This window comes from Panthera pardus, unplaced genomic scaffold, assembly GCF_024362965.1.
Source record: "Panthera pardus isolate Hobbes unplaced genomic scaffold, ASM2436296v1 HiC_scaffold_8, whole genome shotgun sequence".
Classification (NCBI taxonomy): domain Eukaryota; kingdom Metazoa; phylum Chordata; class Mammalia; order Carnivora; family Felidae; genus Panthera; species Panthera pardus.
Window position 1 is genome coordinate 156,497,581 of NW_026527013.1, and position 20,957 is coordinate 156,518,537.

Below are 20,957 nucleotides of genomic sequence, written 5' to 3' on the forward strand. Positions count from 1 at the left end.
CGGTTGCTCTGCGCTTCCTGTGCGCTGTTTAGTGCACCCAAACAGATCGCGAAGTGTTTGCGGGTGTGCTGGGCGCTCGCGGGAAACTCGCGGATGGCTGTGGGGGTGGGTGCAGATCATCTCCGGGCCCGACTGGGGCTGGGGGAGTGGAACGGGGCGATTCGGTCCCAGCTAGAGGGAAGTGAAAATCGGGACTCGAGACCGACCAGAAGGCATAGTTTTAAATCCCGTTTAACTTTCTGAGCCTTGGTCTTCGCTGACAAACGAGAGCATGGATGTCAGGAAGGAAGCAGTCAAGAGAGGAGAGGATTGCCCCCTGGCTAGCCAGAAGGGGTCAGGTAGGTACCCAGGGCCTCGTGGGTAAGAGATGGAGAGAGATGGGGCGCCTGGGTTGTGGCCCAGGTCATCTCACGGGTCGTGAGTTCGAGCCCCGCGTCAGGCTCTTTGCTGACAGCTCAGAGCCTGGAGCCTGCTTAGGATTCTGTGTCTCCTTCTCTCTGTGCCCTCCCATGCTCACGCCCTGTCTCTCTCTCTCTCTCTCAAAAATAAGTAAACGTTAAAAAAAAAAAAAAAAAGACTGAGAGAAAGCGTGATGTACGTGGCAGGGGTCAAGTGGGCACCACAGTTAAAGCAGGCAAGAAGTGAAGTCTAGGAAAGTCACACAAGAAAGGGCAAGGAGACTCTTTTTGTTTGTGGGTCTAAGCAGCACCCACAAACCTGAAGTGTGAGACAGCAGACAAGGTCAGCACCAATGACAGAGCAAATGCTAATCCAGGGGCTGTTTGCTCCTCACCAGCTTTCATGTCCCTCCTGAGGTTGGGCAGGAGCAGGGCACCTGGCCGGGGGTCCGCTGTGTGGGTGTCCCCAGGGCAAGAGACCAACTCTAATAGATGCATCTTTTTAACCTTTAGAGTCTGAATGGAGACTAAACTCTGGGGTGATAATCACTACATTCTGTGGAATCCCAGATGAGAGATGGGAGAGAAGAGGCTAATAATCTAATTGCAGATCTGGGAGATGGGATTATGGAGACAGAACTGATCTTTGGTCTCTGTGCATGAAGAAATAAACCAAATCTGCATCTACAAAACCATGAGAGAGAAGAGAGAGCGGTCAGTAAGTCTGCTGAGATTTCAATCATCCGGTGTGACTGTGGCAAGACCTGATACCTTATTTTGACAGAAGAATTCCCGAGTATCTTCCCCCATATCTACTCTTGTTGGTTTTACAAAAGAAGCATCACATGGCTTCTGCCCTCCTGGAATATACTGTCTAGCTGCGAAGGAAAGAAAATGGAAAGAATGCGGGGGGTAGGGGGAGAAGAAGGAGAGGAAGAAGGAGGAAGAGAAGGAGGAAGAGAAACAGCCTTCTTTACTACAGCAGGTGCCAGTCAACCCCTATTTTCCGGTGGAGAAGCAGTGCTGATGGGAATGTCCAGGTCAGGAAGTAACAGACAAAGTGGCCAGCTCTGCTCATGCCTTCCCCCTCGAACCTGCTCTGCCTCTGTCTGGGGTGCTCTCTGATTCCAGTATTCTCACTATTAGTCTGGTCCAAACATGGATACAGACCACTCCCCTTGTTCCACGGGCTGGGTTTATCCAAACGATCTGCATCAGGTCAACACAAGGGACCCCAGGCCTTGAAGACTCAGTCCTGGTCCACATTCTGCCTAAAGGGCATTTCTAGCACCAGAGAAAAGCAGAACATCATAGGCACGACACTGGCCTGCTTTCTTCCGGCTTCTGCTACAGGATCCTCTGCTCACTATTTAGAGGCATTCTCCCGGTCTCTTTGCCATCTTCTGAGCCAAGGTCAAAGATTCCAGTTCTGATACGAACAGGAACAACCTTTCTGGAGGACGATTTGACAGCACTGATCAAAAAATCTTTAAAATATGCATTGCTGTTGTTGCGACATTACTAAATTGTGACACAGCTATTCCATTTATAGAAATATTCCAAGGAAATAAAAATAGACCGTGGACAAAGATTTAATCTACAGCACCCATCAGGGCGCTATTTACATAATAATGAAAGAACTCACATGCTCAAACCTGGGGGTTAATTAAATAAATTACGGTATATGCTTAGAACACTATGTAGCCATTGATCATATTTTATAATTGTATTTGTTGACCTACTGTGACGATATATTGTGACATTATATAGAGAAGCAGGCTGTAATATAAGAATTAGAGTATTTCAAGTTTTGTTTACAAATCGCATACACACATTCTCCTGCCTTTTGTCAGACTTTCCATCCCAAGTAATTTATGGGATTCCCTGTGGGAAGCCTGTGTCTTACAGGAGTCCAAGCCCACTCATCAGTTAAGTTTGGCCCTCAATGATATCACAATATTAACCAGTCCATTACCAAAGTCTAAAACTAAAGCAGTTTGGCCAAATGTCCCAGAATGGCATTGGTACGACATGGTGAAGTGATGTTTCCACCCTCTCCGTGGTTGCTACTTCATGCTCCTAATCTCCTATGGATAGCTCTTGGACAAAAGGAACAAAACCACGTTCAGAAACAGTACAACCTAAAACAGGGACTCCTGGGGCACCTGGGTGGCTCAGCTGATTAAGCACCCAACTTCTGCTCAGGTCATGATCTCATGGGTTTGTTAGTTCGAGCCCCACTTTGGGCTCTGCACTAACAGGGCAGAGCCTGCTTGGGATTCTGTCTCCCTCTCTTGCTGCCCCTCCCTTGCTCTCTCTCTTTCTCTCAGAGATAAAACACACACACACACACACACACACACACACACACACACACACCTTTAAAACAAAACAAGATAAGACAGGAGCTCTTGTCCCAGAATCCGTGGGCATAATCCAGAGTCCATAACCTTGGTTGGGAAGACTTAAGTCTTAAATTTAAAAAAAAAAAATGTTTTTTAATGTTTATTTATTTTTGAGAGAGACAGACTGTGAGCGGGGGATGGGAAGAGAGAGGGAGATACAGAATCCGAAGCAGGCTCCATGTTCTGAGCTGACAGCACAGAGCCCGATGTGGAGCTCGAACGCATAAACCGTGGGATCGTGACCTGAGTGAAGTTGGATGCTTAACCAACTGAGCCACCCAGGCACCCCAAGACCTAAATCTTTATGTTCACTGACTTGTACCTAAAATTCCCCATGTCCTTCAGTTATGCATATAGGCAGCAAAGCACAGTGGTGTTACAGCTGTTGTACTGTGTCTTCACTGCCCATAAAAATCGCAGATGTTTCCATTATACAACAGCTGCTGCAGATTTCTTACACCAGCCTTCATGTTCATCACTACTTTGAAACTATGGTGGTATTTACCTGTGTGCACGTTTTCCCATTTAATGCTCTTATAAAGAACCAGACATATTACCATATCACAATTTTATAATAACTTTTTTTTTACATTAGTGGTTCCCTTTGTGTTTTATTTGATGCATTTAGTATTATTCTGACAGGGAAGCCGTGGATTTCCCAGATTGCCAAGGGATCCAGGGCAGAAAAATGTTTAAGAATCCCTGGCCTCCGGGGCACCTGGCTGGCTCATTCGGTAGAGCATGTGACTCTTGATCTCCGGATTATAAATTCGAGCCCCATGTTGGGTCTAGAGATTACTTAAAAATAATTTTAAAAATCTTAAATAAAAAAAGAACCCTTGACCTCTAAATATATTTTTGGTAGTGGTGGTGGAGTGGAGAACTCTCTAATTCTGCAGGAGCTTAATAATCCTGTTAATAGTACCAACTTAAATGACCAAGCAAAGCAGATGACATCCCATTTTGAAGCCTGGGTCCCCCAAAACAAAGATATGTCCCTTTTATCCGCAGGACGAGAAGAGCCACATCCTAAGCTTCATGCCTGTCCCGAACAAATGGAGCGGCAACTCTAAAAACACAACGGCTTCGGGCGCCTGGGTGGCTCAGTTGGTTAAGTGTCCGACTGTAGCTCAGGTCATGATCTCCCGGTTCATGGGTTTGAGCCCCACTGTGCTGACAGCTCAGAGCCTGGAGCCTGTTTCGGATCCTGTGTCTCCCTCTCTCTCTCTGCCCCTCCCCTGTTCACGCTCTGTCTCTCTCTAAAATAAATAAACTTAAAAAAATTTTTTTTTAATTTAAAATCACAACAGCTTAATAAAGAATTTATTTTGTTGTAATGGGAGACACTAGATCACCGTTAAGGGCAGATGAAAAGATCCAACTGAGAGGGGGAGGTTCAAAGTACAGGAGAGGAAGACTCAGCCATGCTGAACGTGATTTCCTAAGGCAGCCACGAGGGATGCCCACAAGGCTGAGGGAGGGGGACTGGGCTCAGATGGAGGAGCCCAGCGATTCTAGCAGATGGAACGATGGAGCAGATGCCAGTAGGTTGCACGTTTGGTGTCGGCAAGATGAGGGATTCCAGTCTGATGGTGTCTGTTTTCTCCGAGAAGTGGGAAGTGAGATCATCTACTAAGAGGGGGAGATACAATAAAATAACAATAAGTAATAGGCAACTATCACTTAGCAGTTGACAAAGCGTTTTCAGCGTCTTCTTACAACAGTCCAGGAAGGAAATCATTATATTTGTGTTGCAGTTGAGAAATCTGGGCTTAGATGGGGCGCCTGCGTGGCTCGGTTGGTTAAGCGTCCGACTTCGGCTCAGGTCATGATCTCACCGCTTGTGAGTTCGAGCCCCGTGTCAGGCTCTGTGCTTCAGAACCTCTCTCTCTTCCCCTTCCCTGTTCACTCTCTCTCTGTTAGAAGTAAATAAACATTAAAGAGAGAGAGAGAGAAATCTGGGCTTAGAGTCCTACTAGCTTTCTTTTCCCCAAAATTACCCAGCTGGAAAGAGAAGAAGCTAGAGCATAAACTCAGCCCCTCAAATAGAAAATTCATCCTGGATGCGGTGGGAGAGAGCTTTATTTATGTGTTCGCTCCTCTGTTTTTTAAAATGACTAGAGTTACTTGGTTCAGGGTTTTATCTGATACACATTCCTTCAGTCTTGTCTTTCTTTTTTGAAGGTGGGGCCGTAAGCTGAAGAGAGGGCCAAATCTGTCTACATTCCTACGTTTTGAAATGAAAAGGCAAGGATCTTTCTTCGGGGACACTTGCAGCCACTACTATGGGTCTTTGATGCTGTCCTGAGGCACTGATGACTGGTGAGTCTCAGTTCCTATGTATCAATGCCGGCGTTTTGTATCAAAGTCTCTATCTCAGGGTGACAGCAGGTGATTCAGGCCACCCCCACGTGTAGTCAGCTTCGTGGCAGCCCTTAGTGGCTCACAGGAGGCCGTGTTGGCTGAAGGCGCCAGAAGTAGGCCTGCAGATCCTGGAGAACTTGGGGAACGTGCTGCGGTAGGTCATTTGGTGACGGTGTACTTGGGAACAGCACGGGCATCTGGGTGGGAATCAGAAGAGGCTGAGGCAGGGCAGTGATGGAGGTGGGTATTCTTTTTTATGGGAGTAATTGACTTAATCCTCAGGGAACAAAGACAAAGAATGGAACTTGGGGGTTAGGTTCCTGACACACAGGTGCAGACCCAGAGCTAAGTCACGGATGGGCAGGGGTGTTGGCAGTGTGCAGATTGTATTTCCATGGAGTAGGAGGCGGCCGCCTCCTCCGCGCGTTTGCCCTCAGAAGAGAGGCGGCTCCTGTCAGGGCCGCAACTTATACAGGCTGACGCGTTCCACAGCAGAACTTCTCTGGCTTCCTTGTTGGTGGTGGAGGCCAAAAGGCCCCATTTGACCAATCTCTGATCTCCTGGACATTGAGGAAGATAAACCCTTTTAGACCAGCATGGGTCATTGCTGGTTTGACTTTCAGATGATGTTTGAAACTTCGAAGAACTTTACGACTCTACGTAAGGTGAGCTCACTCCAGTGTAGTGAGACAAGGAAGCTTGGTAGCTGGGGAGTGTTAGCGGCCTCCCCACCCCCCCCCCCCCCCCCCCCCCATGGTGCAGCCTCCCAGTATGGGGCAAAGTCTCCTGCATGGGCAGGTCAGCATCACTGAATCCACATTTTAAGGATCCTGTGGATCCATTCGGCAGAAGAGAGTACCCAAACCACATTAAGATATCAAGGCCATGCATTTGCCCTGTCTTCTCTTTGAGAAGCAGCTCTGTGGGAAAGGCTGAAAGAGAATCCATTCAGAGTTGGGGGTTCCCGCCAAACATTCCGATGAGAAAGGCCAGGCCAGAGGTTCTAGGCCAGTGGGATCCTACCTCCCTCATAGAAGGGAAGGTTTCGTCCAGAGGGCCCAGAACGATGTCAGGGCTTTACTACAGCTTCCAGGTCAGGCCCCAAGTATGTTTAAGGGCCTCGGGGGTATCATTCTCATCATGTCCAGGTCACAGCCAGTAGCGGATCAGGAAGGATGCCAGAATCAAGGAAGCAGGCCTGGAGTTTGGGCAAGCACGTGTCAGGGGCCGGGTAAGCAATAAAAAAATGGAGTTTATCAATCGTAAGAGAGCCAGACCAGACGGGACCTTCAGACATCAAGCAAGTGCTCAGCACTCACACATCCCAGAGCCACTGACAGAAAGGGAAGAATCAGGTAGGTAACTCCAGACAGTCACTTCCTCCAGCCTAGTGCCAATGTGGTGCCCCCCTCCCTCCGGGAGAATCAGTGAGAATTGGGAACTGGAAGGTTCTGCTCCGAGCATCGCATCGTCGATAGCTGTCTGGCCAGTATGCACTAACTCAGGGGAGAGGAGCAGCCCTGTCACATCATGTCTGCGGAGCCCTCTCACCTGCCCCCTGCTGCCACCCCCTTAATGCCCAGCTCCCCCAGGCGAGATGCTTTCCTGTGCTTACTCCCCTGGTCTTGCCTCTGAATTACGAGCCTTGTGGCTGACGCTCCATTACTACCTGCCAGCTGACAGTTGACAGCCCCCCTTTCGGATTCCTGAATATACCCCCATTCTGGGTTCCCAACCCCCTTGCCTTCCCTCGCTCTTGGGATGTCCTGCAAGCTCAGCATGAATTCCCCTTGCAGATGCTTTCTTGGTTTTGCTGCAATGTCTAACTGCCTGGAATCTTGTCTTCTTTCCTGCAACTGGTCCTGGATCTTAAGTGGTGTGTGTTTAATACATAACGGGTCAGCGTAGCTCCAGGACTCCACCCTTCCCAGTCTGCTGTCTTCTTCTATAAGCAAGCCAGCCAGGTCCAGAGAAGACAGCAGAGGTGTCTTCCTGACAGTGGGAGAGCAGTGGATATACAGGGCATTAAATACAGGGCTGTGAGTGTTGGAACTGGACAAGACCGTAGACATCAAGTCTGTTGCTATAGTTTCACAGACAAGGAGGATTCATTGCTCAGATCTTCACAGTCCTATGGCTAAAAAGTAACAAGTGAAACCAAAACTCACGTTCTCCATCTCTCTTCTAGCATTCTTTGCCCTATCCCATGATGCTACCCTAAACCGACATTGGATTATTTTTCTGATTTTATTGTGTAAAATGTGTGTAACACCGAACATTGCTGAAATATGCTCAGATCCCATACTCCTTTGGCTCACGTAGACTGATCAGCTCCTTCTGGGTAAAATGAACATTGTTCTGAAAGTGTAGATTTCATGCTAAGTGTCCTTAACACAATAATAATGATTTTAAAAAAAGAACATTGTTCTAGCTTAGGAGTTCCAGAGCTTTCCTCTGGGTGTGTAATGGCTGTGTAATCTTTGTGTCTATGTGCAGGTCATCGTTTGGTTAGGGGTTTTTTGCGGTGATAAGCTGATGGGGACAAGGCTTCACTCTCCTGCGTGGTGGGGAAGGTGAGGGCTGTTTACTGACCGAATCAATCATGATTGTCCTGCCAATGGGCAGTGGACCCACCTGGACGGGAAAGTCCAAAAGAGATGGGAGGTTTTGAATTCTGGGTGGTGCAGACATATTTTTCTCAAGCAATATGTACTCGTTTTGGAAAAAAGTTATTATTGTAAGTAGGCTCCACACCCAACGTGGGGTTTGAACTCAGAGCCCTGAGATTAAGGGTTGCACGCTCTACAGACTGAGCCAGCCAGGAGCACCTAGAAAAAAAATTGTTAAATACACACAAGCAGAAAGAAGAAACCAAAGCCATCACCTGTTATTTACACTATGCACGTTTTGCAACATTTCCTTTCAATGTTTCAATGTTTCAATATATATATATATACACACACACACACATAAATATACATACACATATACATATATATACATGCGCCGTGGCAGCGGGTGGTAACGGAGGTTGGACTTTATTACTGACAGTGGAGAATCGAGGTGAGGGAGGAGACGGGAGCAAGTTCTGCATTCTAAAGTGGGAGCTGGAATTTGCCTCTTGGTCTTTCACTCCCCATGTCTCCAGTTTCCTTCACAGCCAGAGGGCTCGGAAGAGCTGCTAATACTCACCCTCATTTCCCTGCTTCCACCCACTCCTCACCCCACTCCAGGGTGGCGTCTTCACGGAAACAGCTCACTCGGTGGGCTCCTATATCCTCCGGCAGATCGTGTGCATTTCTAATACTAACCTGACATATCGGGAGCATTCCACAGTTGACCACTCCCTTGTCCCTGAACATCCTTTCCTGGTTTTCCTCCTGCCTTTCTGGCTGCTCCTTCTCTGCCTTCTTTCTTTGCCAATTCATTTCATTCATTCATTCATTCATTCATTCATTCATTCCATATTACAAGTATTTATTGAGCATCTATATGTCAGTACTATTCTAGGTGCTAGGGGCCAAAACTCATACCTTCATGGGGCTCGCTGTCTAGTGAGAAGTAGTGAGGAGGAGTTAGCGATAGAGAAGTGAAATGAGTAATAGACATTTTTTTTGGTGTTGAAGCCCAGGACCTACCTATATAATATATTTAAGGTCATTAAGTGCTTTAAAGAAAAATGGAAGAAAGGAGGATAATGAATAAAGGGCATTGGTGTATGTAGTTTTTTTTTTTTAAGTCTGTTTATTTATTTTGAGCGACAGAGAGAGAGAGAGAGAGAGAGAGAGAGAGAGAGAGAGAGAGAGAGAGAGAGAGGTGAGGGGCAGAGAGAGAGAATCCCAAGCCAGCTCCCAAGGACAGAGAGGAGACTGACATGGGGCTTGAACTCATGAACTGTGAGATCATGACCTGAGCCGAAACCAAGGGTGGGACGCTTAACTGACTGAGCCCCCCAGGTAGCCTGGTGATGCGGTTTTAAATCGGGTGATCAGGGATGGCCTCACTGAGAAGGTGGTATTTGAGGAAGAGTATGGAGAAAATAGAGTGATCTGTGCAGATGTCTGGGGAAGAGCCTTCCAAGCAGGGGGACAGCAGGTGCAAGGCTCTGAGGTGGGAATGTGACTTGCATTTTGGAGGGATAGCAAGGAGGCCAGTGTGGTTGGAGCAGAATGAGTCATAGGACATGAGCTCAGAGAGTACGTGGGACTCATTTGGGCAGAGCCTTGTACTCTGGCTTTCATTCCGAGTGAAAGGAGAAAGGAGAGTTTTGATTAGAGTAACATGATGTGAAATCAGATGAAGGGATAACAGTGGCAGTTACATTTAGAGTAGGGTGTAGGGAGGCAAGATATTGCAGTAAATCGGGGAGATGATGGGGGCTGTGAACAAGAGGGTAGTGGTAGAGACGGCAAGAAGTGGGCAGATTCTGGAAATGTTTTGAAGCCAGAGTGCGCAGGATTCGATGGATTTTGAGTGCCAAAGAGAGAGAGATGTCAGAGATATCTCCAAAATTTTTGGCCTGAACCAAAGAATGGAGTTTTTATCAGCTGAATGAGGAAGATTATGGGTAGCACAAGTTTGGGGGGGAAAGAGTAGGAACTAAGCTTTGGACGTATTTAGTTTGAAATGTCCACTAGATCATCAAGTGGGAATTAAGAGTAAGAGGCTGGATTGGGGCGCCTGGGTGGCGCAGTCGGTTAAGCGTCCGACTTCAGCCAGGTCACGATCTCGCGGTCCGTGAGTTCGAGCCCCGCGTCAGGCTCTGGGCTGATGGCTCGGAGCCTGGAGCCTGTTTCCGATTCTGTGTCTCCCTCTCTCTCTCTGCCCCTCCCCCGTTCATGCTCTGTCTCTCTCTGTCCCAAAAATAAATAAAAAACGTTGAAAAAAAAAAAAAAAAAAAAAAAAAAAAAAGAGTAAGAGGCTGGATGTGTGTGTTGTTGGGCCATAGAAAAGATCCGAGATACAGGTACAAATTTGAGGATCATTAGCATAGGGATGGCATTTAAAGGCTTCAGACTGGGTATGGTCAGCCAGAAGAGTGGTAGGTGGAGGCTAACAGATGCAAGGACTCCTTCCCAGCACTTAGAGGCTGAGCAGATAAGGTGGAGCCAGAGGAGAATGAGAAGAATGGACCAGTGGGGTTGGGGGAAAAGAGATTGTGGTGTGCAGAGAAGCAGATGTTTCATGCAGAAGAGAGTAAACAGCTGAATCAAATATAGCTGATGTGTCAAAAGTAATTGACTTTGGCAATAGGGAGGTCATTGCTGATCTTGACAAACGTACTGTCAGTTAAGTGGTGGGGGTCAAAGATGGTTGGAGCAAGTTAAGAGAAAATGGGAGAAGAGGAATTAGGGCTATCAAGTATAGAGAAGACATTTTGCTGCAAAAATGAGCAGAGAAATGGAGTGGTAGCTGGACGGGGAAATGGGGTTAATTTTTAAGTTGGGGCCTAGCTGTATACTGATGATAATCATCTAGTAGAGAGGAAAAAACTGAAATTCAAGGGAGTGCATTAATTGCGAGAGCAACAATCCTAGGGCAGGTGAGAATGAATAGAATCTAGGGCAAGAGTGGTGATGGCAGCTGAAAAATGACTGTTGGGGGCTGTGTGCCTGGGGGCCTCAGTGGGTTAAGTGTCAGATTCCATCCAGGTCATGATCCAGTGAGTTCAAGCCCATGTTGGGCTCTCAGCTGTCAGCATGGAGCCCACTTCAGATCCTCTGTCTCCCTCTCTTTCTGCACCTCCCCTGCACTCTCTCTCTCTCTTTCTCTCTCTCAAAAATAAATAAACGTTTATTTTTTTTTAATTTTTTAATGTTTATTTATCTTGAGAGAGAGAAAGAGAGCGAAAGAGAGACAGTGTGAGCAGGGGAGGGGCAGAGAGAGAGGGAGACATAGAATCGGAAGCAGACCCCAAACTCTGAGCTGTCAGCACAGGACCTGATGTGGGGCTCGAACTCATGAACTGTGAGATCATGACCTGAGCCAAAGTTGGATGCTCAACTGACTGAGCCACCCAGGCGCCCCTAAATAAACATTTAAAAATGACTATGGGTGGGGCACCTGGGTGGCTCAGTCGGTTGAGCAGTTGAGCATCTGACTCTTGATTTCAGGGAAGATCATGATCCCAGGGACACTGGATTGGGCTCCACACCAAGTACCGAACCTGCTTAATTCTCTCTTTCTGTCTCTCTCTCTCTGCCCCTCCCCTTCCCAGCTCTCATGCACATGCATATGCACTCTCTAAAATAAATTTTCTTTAATGTTAAAAAATAAAATAAAAATGACTGTGGGGAGTCCACTTTAGTAAGGGGGAGGAAGGCAGAGTGCAGCAAAGCAGACTCAGGTGGGAGGGTGGATGTCAGGGGAGCCTGGGCAAGATCTTTTCAATTTCTTCAGTTTTCTCAGTACAACAGGAAGCAAGGAAGCAAGGTCATCAGCTATGGGTGTGGATGGGGAAGAAGTTGAAGAGAGGGAAGATCTAGAAGTCTTTCAAAAGAGTGGGAAGTGAACGGGCAAGAGAAATTGCTATGCTTACCGGGAAGTAGAATTACTGAGTGGCACCTAAAGGCTTGTCATGAACTTCAAAATGAGACTGGTCAGAAGGGCTGTGTGCTTCCCTCCAGCCCCCCTGAGCTGCCCGGCTGCAGGGGTGCCTTTGGTAGAGCTGGGTGGAAGCCAGGTTTGGGTTTTGCCCAGTGAGTACCACAAAGTGAGAGGGAAGGACAAGGGAGTTGAGGGCAGGTGCAAGGGACTAGCTCTCATGATTGCCCAAGGCATTTTCTTTCTTTCTTTCTTTCTTTCTTTCTTTCTTTCTTTCTTTCTTTCTTTCTTTCTTTCTTTCTTTTAATGTTTATTTTTGAGAGACAGAGAGAGATAGAGCATGAGCAGGAGGGGCAGAGAGACAGAGAGAGAGAGGGCCCGAAGAATCTGAAGCAGGCCCCAGGCTCTGAGCTGTGAGCACAGAGCCCGATGTGGGGCTCGAACTCACAAGCCATGAGATCATGACCTGAGTGAAGTCAGATGCTTAACTGACTGAGCCACCCAGGTGCCTCCCAAGGCTTTTAAACTGGGTAGGGAGGCAAGGGATACAGGAGTACTGATGCATAGAGGCACTTGTACCCCAATGTTTATAGCAGCACTCTCAACAATAGCCAAATTATGGAAAGAGCCTAAATGTCCATCAACTGATGAATGGATAAAGAAATTGTGGTTTATATACACAATGGAGTACTACATGGCAATGAGAAAGAACGAAATATGGCCCTTTGTAGCAACGTGGATGGAACTGGAGAGTGTGATGCTAAGTGAAATAAGCCATACAGAGAAAGACAGATACCATATGTTTTCACTCTTATGTGGATCCTGAGAAACTTAACAGAAGACCATGGGGGAGGGGAAGGAAAAAAAAAATGGTTAGAGAGGGAGGGAGCCAAAACATAGGAGACTCCTAAAAACTGAGAACAAACTGAGGGTTTATGGGGGGTGGGAGGGAGGGGTGGGTGGGTGATGGGTATTGAGGGTACCTGTTGGGATGAGCACTGGGTGTTGCATAGAAACCAACTTGACAATAAATTTCATATTAAAAAAAATCAACTGGGTAGGGAGGGCACGATGCAGGGGGAGGTAAACAGAAAAGCTGACATAAACTGTAGTTCCCGGTGGGTCCAAGGATTGTTAAGGTAAAAGAAGGGAGTAAACTGGAAAGATAGAAGGAGCTGGTGGGAGAGAGGGTTGCTTTAAGCGGTTATTGCAAAGGGCTGCCACATGGTCTTCTAGAGCTGGGTTGTCCCCTGCATAGTCAGGAGTCATTAGTGACCTGTGGCCACTGAGCACTGAAATGGGCCTCATCCGAGTCCAGATGTGCTGTAAGGGTAAAATGCATGCCAAATCCCCAAGACTTAGTAACAAAACAATAAAAAAGAGTGTAAAATATTTTATTAATAATTTTTAAAATATTGATTACATGTTGAAATGATAATCTTTGGATATGCTACATTAAATCTATTATTGAAATTACTGTCACCTGTTCCTTCTTTTCTTTCTCTCTCCTTCCTTCCTTCCTTCCTTCCTTCCTTCCTTCCTTCCTTCCTTCCTTCCTTCTTTTTTAATACTGCTTCCCAGGCTCTACCCTCAGAGATTCTGCTTGAATGTGTCTGGGGTGAGACCTGAGCATCATACTTTTTGTTTTTTTAACATTTATTTTTGAGAGACAGAGACAGAGTGCAACCAGGGGAGGGGCAGAGAGAGAGGGAGGCACAGAATCGGAAGCAGCCTCCACGCTGTGAGCTGTCAGCACAGAGCCTGACGAGGGGCTCAAACTCACAAACCGTGAGATCATCACCTGAGCCGAAATCAGATGCTCAACCTACTGAGCCACCCAGGCGCCCCAGTTTCTTTTTAAATTTTTAAAAAATATTTACTTATTTTTGAGAGAGAGTGAACGAGCAAGAACACATGCAGGGGAGAGGGAGACAGAGGATCCAAAGCAGGCTCTGCGCTGACAGAGCCCAATGGGGGGTTTGAACTCAGAAACCTTGAGGTCATGACCAGAGCTGACGTTGTCGGATGCTTAACTGACTGAGCCACACAGGCACTCCTTTCTTTTCTTTTCTTTTTTTTTAATGTTTTTATTTATTTTTGAGACAGATAGAGACAGAGCATGATCAGGGAAGGGGCAGAGAGAGAGGGAGGCACAGAATCTGAGGCAGGCTCCAGGCTCTGAGCTGTCAGCACAGAGCCCGACGCGGGGCTCAAACTCACAGACTGCGAGATCATGACCTGAGCCGAAGTCGGATGCTCAACCGACTGAGCCACCCAGGTGCCCCTAGTTTCTTTTTAAATTAAATATATGGCTCACATCACATTTCTGTTGGTCAGTATTGGTTTAGGGTATTACCATGGGGATAGTGGTTAAGGCAGAGCAAAGAGAGAAGTTCATCTTTGTGATGTTGAAATGACCAAGACTTACTGGCAAAGTTGTTTTGGAGAAAGTGCCAGTGAGCTAGGACAGAACAGTGTTTGAGAAATGAGGATGAATGGCCCAGGGCAATAGCCGGCTGTGCCTCTCAGAGGGCAGTAGGTGGTGTAGTTTGATGACAGGATATTCAAAGCTGGGACTTTAGGGAGGAGGGAAGGAGAATAGTGTGGAAGTAGTAACGGGGATCAAAAGGGATATCCGTGCCACATCCAGGGCTCCTGGTAAGAAGTCCAGGGGGACACATTTTGCTGCCACCTGACAGGGCTGCAAAGGGAGATGTGTCCTCAGAGGGGATCCAGGTTACAGCAGGTGGGGAGAGTTGCGGGAAGAACAGGCACATTTGCTGGCAGTGTCTGTGAGTTCTGGTTTCCGGAGGTGGGCAGAGGAGCAAAATGTGGGGGGAGCTGGGCATCTGGGGCTTCCTGCGGTGACTGACATATGGGGTGAAGGGGCTTAAGCAATCAGAGCAAATGGAGGCCAGGTGCTGAGTGTAGGAAGCACAGGGGAGGAGGGGGTCTTTCTTCACTCCTATTGGAGGGGCAGAGGGGGCCGGGGGTGGGGCTTCCTTCCAGGGAAAGCACGCCTCCCTGTCCCCCTGCCCCACAAGTGCTGTAATGCATCAAAACCCAGCCTAGGCCCTCTCAACCACTCGCTAGGTGATTTTTTTTCAGCCAGTAACAGCTTCAGATTACTACTTGGAGGCAGACGACTTGTAAATGTGGGTACTCAGAGTTCTCTGCCCTCTGCTCCGGGTCGGGATGGCCCACTGCCCACCGTACCCCCTCTCATTCTTGGCAAGTCCAAAGCAAAGCACACAGCCTCACTCCCAGACCTGCACCTCACAGCGCTGAGCACCACACTCTGGGTAGGTACCAGCCAGAAGCTGGGCTGGGTCCATGACTCTTTCTCCTCAGCACCCGCCCTGCCCCCGCCCTCCTCCCCCCCATGAAATGCAAACCATCCCTAGGTTCTGCCGATGATTTCATGCCTGAACAGCCCTCAGTCTGTCCACTTTCGTCCGTCTCCACAAGCCTCTTCCTCGTGCATGAGTCTGTCTACATCTGTGCTCTTGTGTTCTTCTCCACATTGCCCCTACAGTGAGATTTTCAACATTCCCACCTTTTCATGCATTCTTTTCAACCTGAAACCCTGCAGTGGCTCCCCACTGCTCTCAGGACAAAATATGGTCTGCATTTCTGCACCCCCCACCCCCCCCCCCATCTTCCCAACCCCCCCCCCCCCACCTCCAGCTCTCCCAGGTCACGCTTCTGCCTCACCCTCAGTGGTCCCCCACGCCGGGCCTCCCTCTTCTCACGTGGCCAATAGCCATCAAGGGCTTTGCACTTGCTACTACCTCTGCACAGAATGCCTTCTCCCTCCGCTTCACCTCATTAACTCCTACTTCTCTTTCAGATCTCAGCTCAGCCATCCCTTTCTTAGGCTCCCCCACCAGATCACATCTCCTTTGGGCATCACATATCTTTCCCTTTACCTGCAGTTTTGCATTTATGGTTATTTGATGGGTATTTATCTCCCCTAGTAGAGTACCCAAGGACGTGGCCCCTTCATAAGGGCTGGCATCATGTCTGTTACTGCTCAGTATTATATCCCCAGCACCTAACAAAGTCCTGCACATAGTAGCTACTCAATAAATGTGTGTTAAATGGATGAATGAATGATTCAACATGATTCAAAAGCCCTTAAACACAGGGCCTTTCTGATCTAGTATGAGATTTCCACGGCTCTGAACTCAGCCGCAGTCAGTAAGTGTGTTCATCGCCCTGGGTTGGTGGCAGGCACTGGCTAGGCCGCCTACGCCCTGCTGCCACAGAGCATACGGACGCCTTTGCTGGAATTGGCTAGGTTGCTTGTAGCCTAGGCGAGTCCTCTGGTAGCATCTCACACTTGGGTACAAAGACTTATCTCTCGGCTAGCTCCAGCAGGTGGAGAGGTCTCCACAGGAAGACCTCAGAGTTCTGGGCGGATCCCCTCTTTCCGAGACTGAGGGTCCATCTGCCATGTTCAGCGTGGCTCTGGATGGGCAGGTAAATAGCGACAAGCCCAGGGGGGAGAAGGCGCCCCAGGAAGCGCCAGCACGCTCTGTGGCTTTGCTCCGGAGCTCAGAGCTCGTGCTCCCTTTGTCGGTGTGGCCTGGTACGGTTTTTTTTTGGTTTTTTTTTGTTTTTTTTTTTTAATTTTTCAACGTTTGTTATTTATTTTTGGGACAGAGAGAGACAGAGCATGAACGGGGGAGGGGCAGAGAGAGAGGGAGACACAGAATCGGAAACAGGCTCCAGGCTCCGAGCCATCAGCCCAGAGCCTGACGTGGGGCTCGAACTCACGGACCGCGAGATCGTGACCTGGCTGAAGTCGGACGCTTAACCGACTGCGCCACCCAGGCGCCCCAGTACGGTTTTTCATATTAGGCCCATCTTATTAAAGGGGGCGGGGGCGGTGGGAACCACCAGAGAAACATCGTGCTTCTTGTCTGGAGCAGCTAGGTTCTCTCTCTATAGTTCACCCCCCTGGCCCCTGAAATGTTTACTCCCTACAGTCAATCTGCAAGGTACAGTGACGAAGACTCAATCTTCGAGGCTAGACTGTCTCCGATTTTGGCTTTCCTGGGTTCAGGGAGAAGGAAGGCAGCAGACGCTCCACTAGGAGCTGCCTTGGTGCCAGCAACCCGCCTGTGCTGCTGTTGGAGCCCTGGGTCTCCTTTCCTGTCTGCCCTTCCCAGTTCTCTCGGCTGCTGACTCCTCGCCATCTGACCATCTGCTTACTCTGCCCCCACAACCACCGCGCATTTCTGCCTTGCTGATGCTCGCTGTGCTGTTGGGGGCCCATCTGGCTTAGACCTTGGGATGTACGGAGCCCTGCCTCCCTCCTGCTCCTCTGACCTCTGCTCCCTGGATGCCCCCTGCAGGCTCTGCTCGCTGCTGCTTTGGACCTGGCAGGATGAGACTTAAGGGGCGCCAGGGTGGCTCAGTCGGTTAAGCATCTGACTTTGGCTCAGGTCATGATCTCATGGTTCGTGAGTTTGAGCCCTGCCTCAGTTTCCATGCTGACAGTAAGGATAGAGCATGCTTGGGATCCTGTCTCCCACTCTCTGCCCCTCCCCTACTTGATCTCTATCTCTCTCTCTCAAAAATAAATAAATAGGGGCGCCTGGGTGGCTCGGTTGGTTAAGCATCCGACTTTGGCTCAGGTCATGATCTCACAGCTCCTGAGGTCGAGTCCCATGTCAGACTCTGTGCTGACAACTCAGAGCCTGGAGTCTGCTTCAGATTCTGTGTCTCCCTCTCTCTCTGCCCCTCCCCTGCTCACGTTCTGTCTCTGTCTTTCTCAAAAATAAACATTAAAAAATTTTTTTTTTCTAAAGTTACACTACCAAGATATATCTTTTTTTTTTTTAATGTTTATTTATTTTTGAGACAGAGAGAGACAGAGCATGAACAGGGGAGGGTCAGAGAGAGAGGGAGACACAGAATGTGAAGCAGGCTCCAGGCTCTGAGCTGTCAGCACAGAGCCCGACGTGGGGCTCGAACCCACAGACCGTGAGATCATGACCTGAGGCGAAGTCAGACGCTTAACCGACTGAGCCACCCAGGCGCCCCTAAAAAACATTTTTAAAAAACACTTAAGAAAAGAGCTGGATGCTTAACCTCCTGGAAATGTTCTATTATACAAAAGTATGCTTATATATGAAATACATATAATTTCATATATAATCTCCAGAAGAATGTAGATGTAGTGTGTGTGTGTGTGTGTGTGTGTGTGCGTTACATATACAAAACATGTGTATATACACACATGCAGATGGACAGACAGCTAGGATTTGATGGCATCATGTGATGGAAAAGAAAACAGTGGCCCCAGTACTCAAGGTGAGGGATGGAGTCGGCGGCTGGCCTGCAGAGGGTGTTTGATGCACCAGCCTGGGGCTCTTAAAGGGAAGAAATGATAGATGCAAGGGTGTAAGTGGAGGGCAGGAGTGTCTTCAGATAATAAAGTATTTGCATTGCAACTTTTTTTTTAGTTTTGAAAGTCAACAAAATCCGACATCCAGTTGGCTTCAACTTCCTTAACTGAAAAATGGGATAATAATGTACATTCCTCATGGGTTTATTGTAAGAATAAAATGGGGTGATATGTTTAACATTTATTATTGAGAGACAGAGAGAGACAGAGCATGAGCAGGGGAGGGGCAGAGAGAGAGGGAGACACAGAATGTGAAGCAGGCTCCAGGCTCTGACATGTCAGCACAGAGCCCGACTGGGGCTTGAACTCACGAACCGTGAGCTCGTGACCTGAGCCGAAGTCGGACGCTTAACCCACTGAGCCACCCAGGCGCCCCAGGGGGGATATGTTTAAAGTGCTTAGTTTTGTGCCTAGCTCCACATACTGAGTTTTATCCAGGTGAGCTATTATTATTGGTGGTGGTGGTTATGGTAGTTGTGTCCCTGCTGCTGCCACAGTGCCCAGCCCCACGCCAGGCACGCTGTTGACCCTCTGTCCATCTGCAGCCAGCATCTGGAAAGAACCTCATGATAGCACCCCTTGTTTGACTGCCTCTAACTTCTTGGTTTATGTTGTGTGCCCTTGAAGCAAATTTTCTGAGACCTGGTGAATATAAATCCTTGGAGGTGTGTAGAGATGTTTTAGGTAGCAAAGGTCCCTGTCTATTTTCTCACCTCCTCTCTCTTGCCTGGCCCCAAGCAGTTGGAAATGATCGGGTGGGAACATCTACTTACTTGCTACACTTTACACATACATACTACCTGAAAAAGCCAATTAGAACTGCTTACTTAAGAAAATCCCTAAGGGGCGCCTGGGTGGCTCACTCGGTTAAGCACCCAGCTTCAGCTCCGGTCATGATCTTGCAGTTTGTGAGTTTGAGCCCACTTTGGCTCTCTGCTGTCAGCACAGAGCCCAGTTCAGATTCTCTGTCTCCCTCTCTCTCTGTCCCTTCCTGCTGTGCTCTCTCTCAAAATAAATAAATAAAAATTTAAAAGAGTCATTAGGGCTTCTCCTGTTCATTGTGTGCATTTTGATAGCATCTACCCTGCAGTTATGCTTGAGACATCCTGGCCTAGTGAATGTGTCCTTCTGGGATGCTCTGAAGTGTTTCTACTTGTATTTAGAAAAGCTGGCTTAAAACTCGTAGGTTTAATGTTCAGCATCCCAAATGCTATTAGTTGTCAGTAAAACTAAGCCTGCCTACGCACTCTTCTATTCTTGATATATAAATAGGTTCAGCTGCCTAACAATTAAACGTACTATATTTTGCACATGCACATTCCTCAGGGAGACATTTAGAGGGTAGATGGCTTTTACTTTTGCGATGCTATCTGGAAACCATCTTCCTAACTTTCTTCCCCAAGTGGGTATATGGTTGACCCTTGAACAACCTGGAGGTTAGGGGCCCTGACTCCTGTGCAGTCAAAAATCTGCCTATAACTTTTGACTTCCCCAAACTTTATTAATAGATTATCATTGTCTGGAAGCCTTACCGGTAACATACACAGCCCATTAAAACATATTTGGTATGCTATATGTATTATATACTGTATTCTTACAACAAAGTAAGCTAGAGAAAAGAAAATGTTCATTTAATCTTAAGGAAGAGAAAAATACATTTACAGTACTGTATTTCTAAAAAAAAAAAAAAAAAAAAAAAAGCATATAAATAGACCTGCATAGTTCAAACCAATGCTGAAGGGTCAACTCTATTTTGAAGGGTTGGCAATGAGACTTTTGGTCTGTAAAGCCCAAGACACAATCCCCAACATGCACAGGAAATCCAGTATCAAATTTCTAGCTGATCTTCATAGGGACAGGCCCAGGACCAGCTCCTACCCGTCAGAAAAGGTCTGCACTGCATGCTTAATATCATACACGGCCACACATGCTTGTGGCTGTGAGAAATGCCGGTGACAAAGACAGTAAGATGCCAGAGAAAAGAAAAGATCAGTGGGGTCTGAGAAGATGAAATTGTAGTCTTAGGTAGAATTAGTCATTTAATAAAGTTGAAGGAAGGAGCAGGGCTTTGCATATACCAAGGCCCCTGAGAGGTCTGCCTGCCAACCCTGAAGGGGAAACCAGCCTTCGATGAACCCTTCAGAATTTCCCTTCTGGGCAGAACTGGGACTTGAATAATAACACCAAGCGTTATATGGTACTTTCAGATAGAAAGTTTTATTTATTTTTCCATACGATGCAATAAGGGAGGTGGACTAAATATCACCACTCTTTTACATAGAAAATGAAGCAGAGAATGAAGACACTTTTCACTTATTTTGGGCACTCAGGCTGGGTCTCTGAACCCTGACCTCACTCTGCTCTCTTGTATCCAGGGTTGCTTTACCTGACACCAGGGTGTAGGGGAATATGAAGTCTCACATTACAGCCCTCAAGATAACCAGCTCTAGTCTAGACCCTGCAGCTTACCGGGTCTGACCTGGCCCCATCTCCTAAGCTCCCTGCTTGTTTTCTCATGGTAAATGTGAGGACTGCCTCTGGATGGTTTCTAGAGCATAGCCCAGAGGCTCGCTGACCAAGCAGGGGATAGCTCATTTGTAGGGCCAAGAACCGGAGATAAATACTGAGTATGGTGTGCCCGAGGGCACTGACTGCCTTAGATGGCAGAGAAGGCTGGCGGCACAGCAAGAGAGAAAAGGAAGCACCCGCGGGTAGATATAGTGGCCTTACAGGCCGAAATGTCATAGGTCTCCATACTTTGCAGGTAGTGAGTGTGTTGGAATTCAAGCGGCAATTTGGTAAATTTCCACGTTCAATTAAAGGTAAAAAGAG

General features: G+C 47.7%; 1 long non-coding RNA gene and 1 pseudogene across 1 annotated transcript; one reads left to right on the plus strand and one right to left on the minus strand.

Moving 5' to 3' along the window:
- Nucleotides 1–20,957, minus strand: part of LOC109269190 (olfactory receptor 2F1-like) — a 334,098-nt pseudogene that overhangs the window by 220,073 nt on the left and 93,068 nt on the right.
- On the plus strand, nucleotides 116–8,065 carry LOC109269184 (uncharacterized). The gene is made up of 3 exons (XR_002080980.2): nucleotides 116–338; nucleotides 912–5,125; nucleotides 6,316–8,065. It is a non-coding gene; the product is annotated as an uncharacterized LOC109269184 (long non-coding RNA).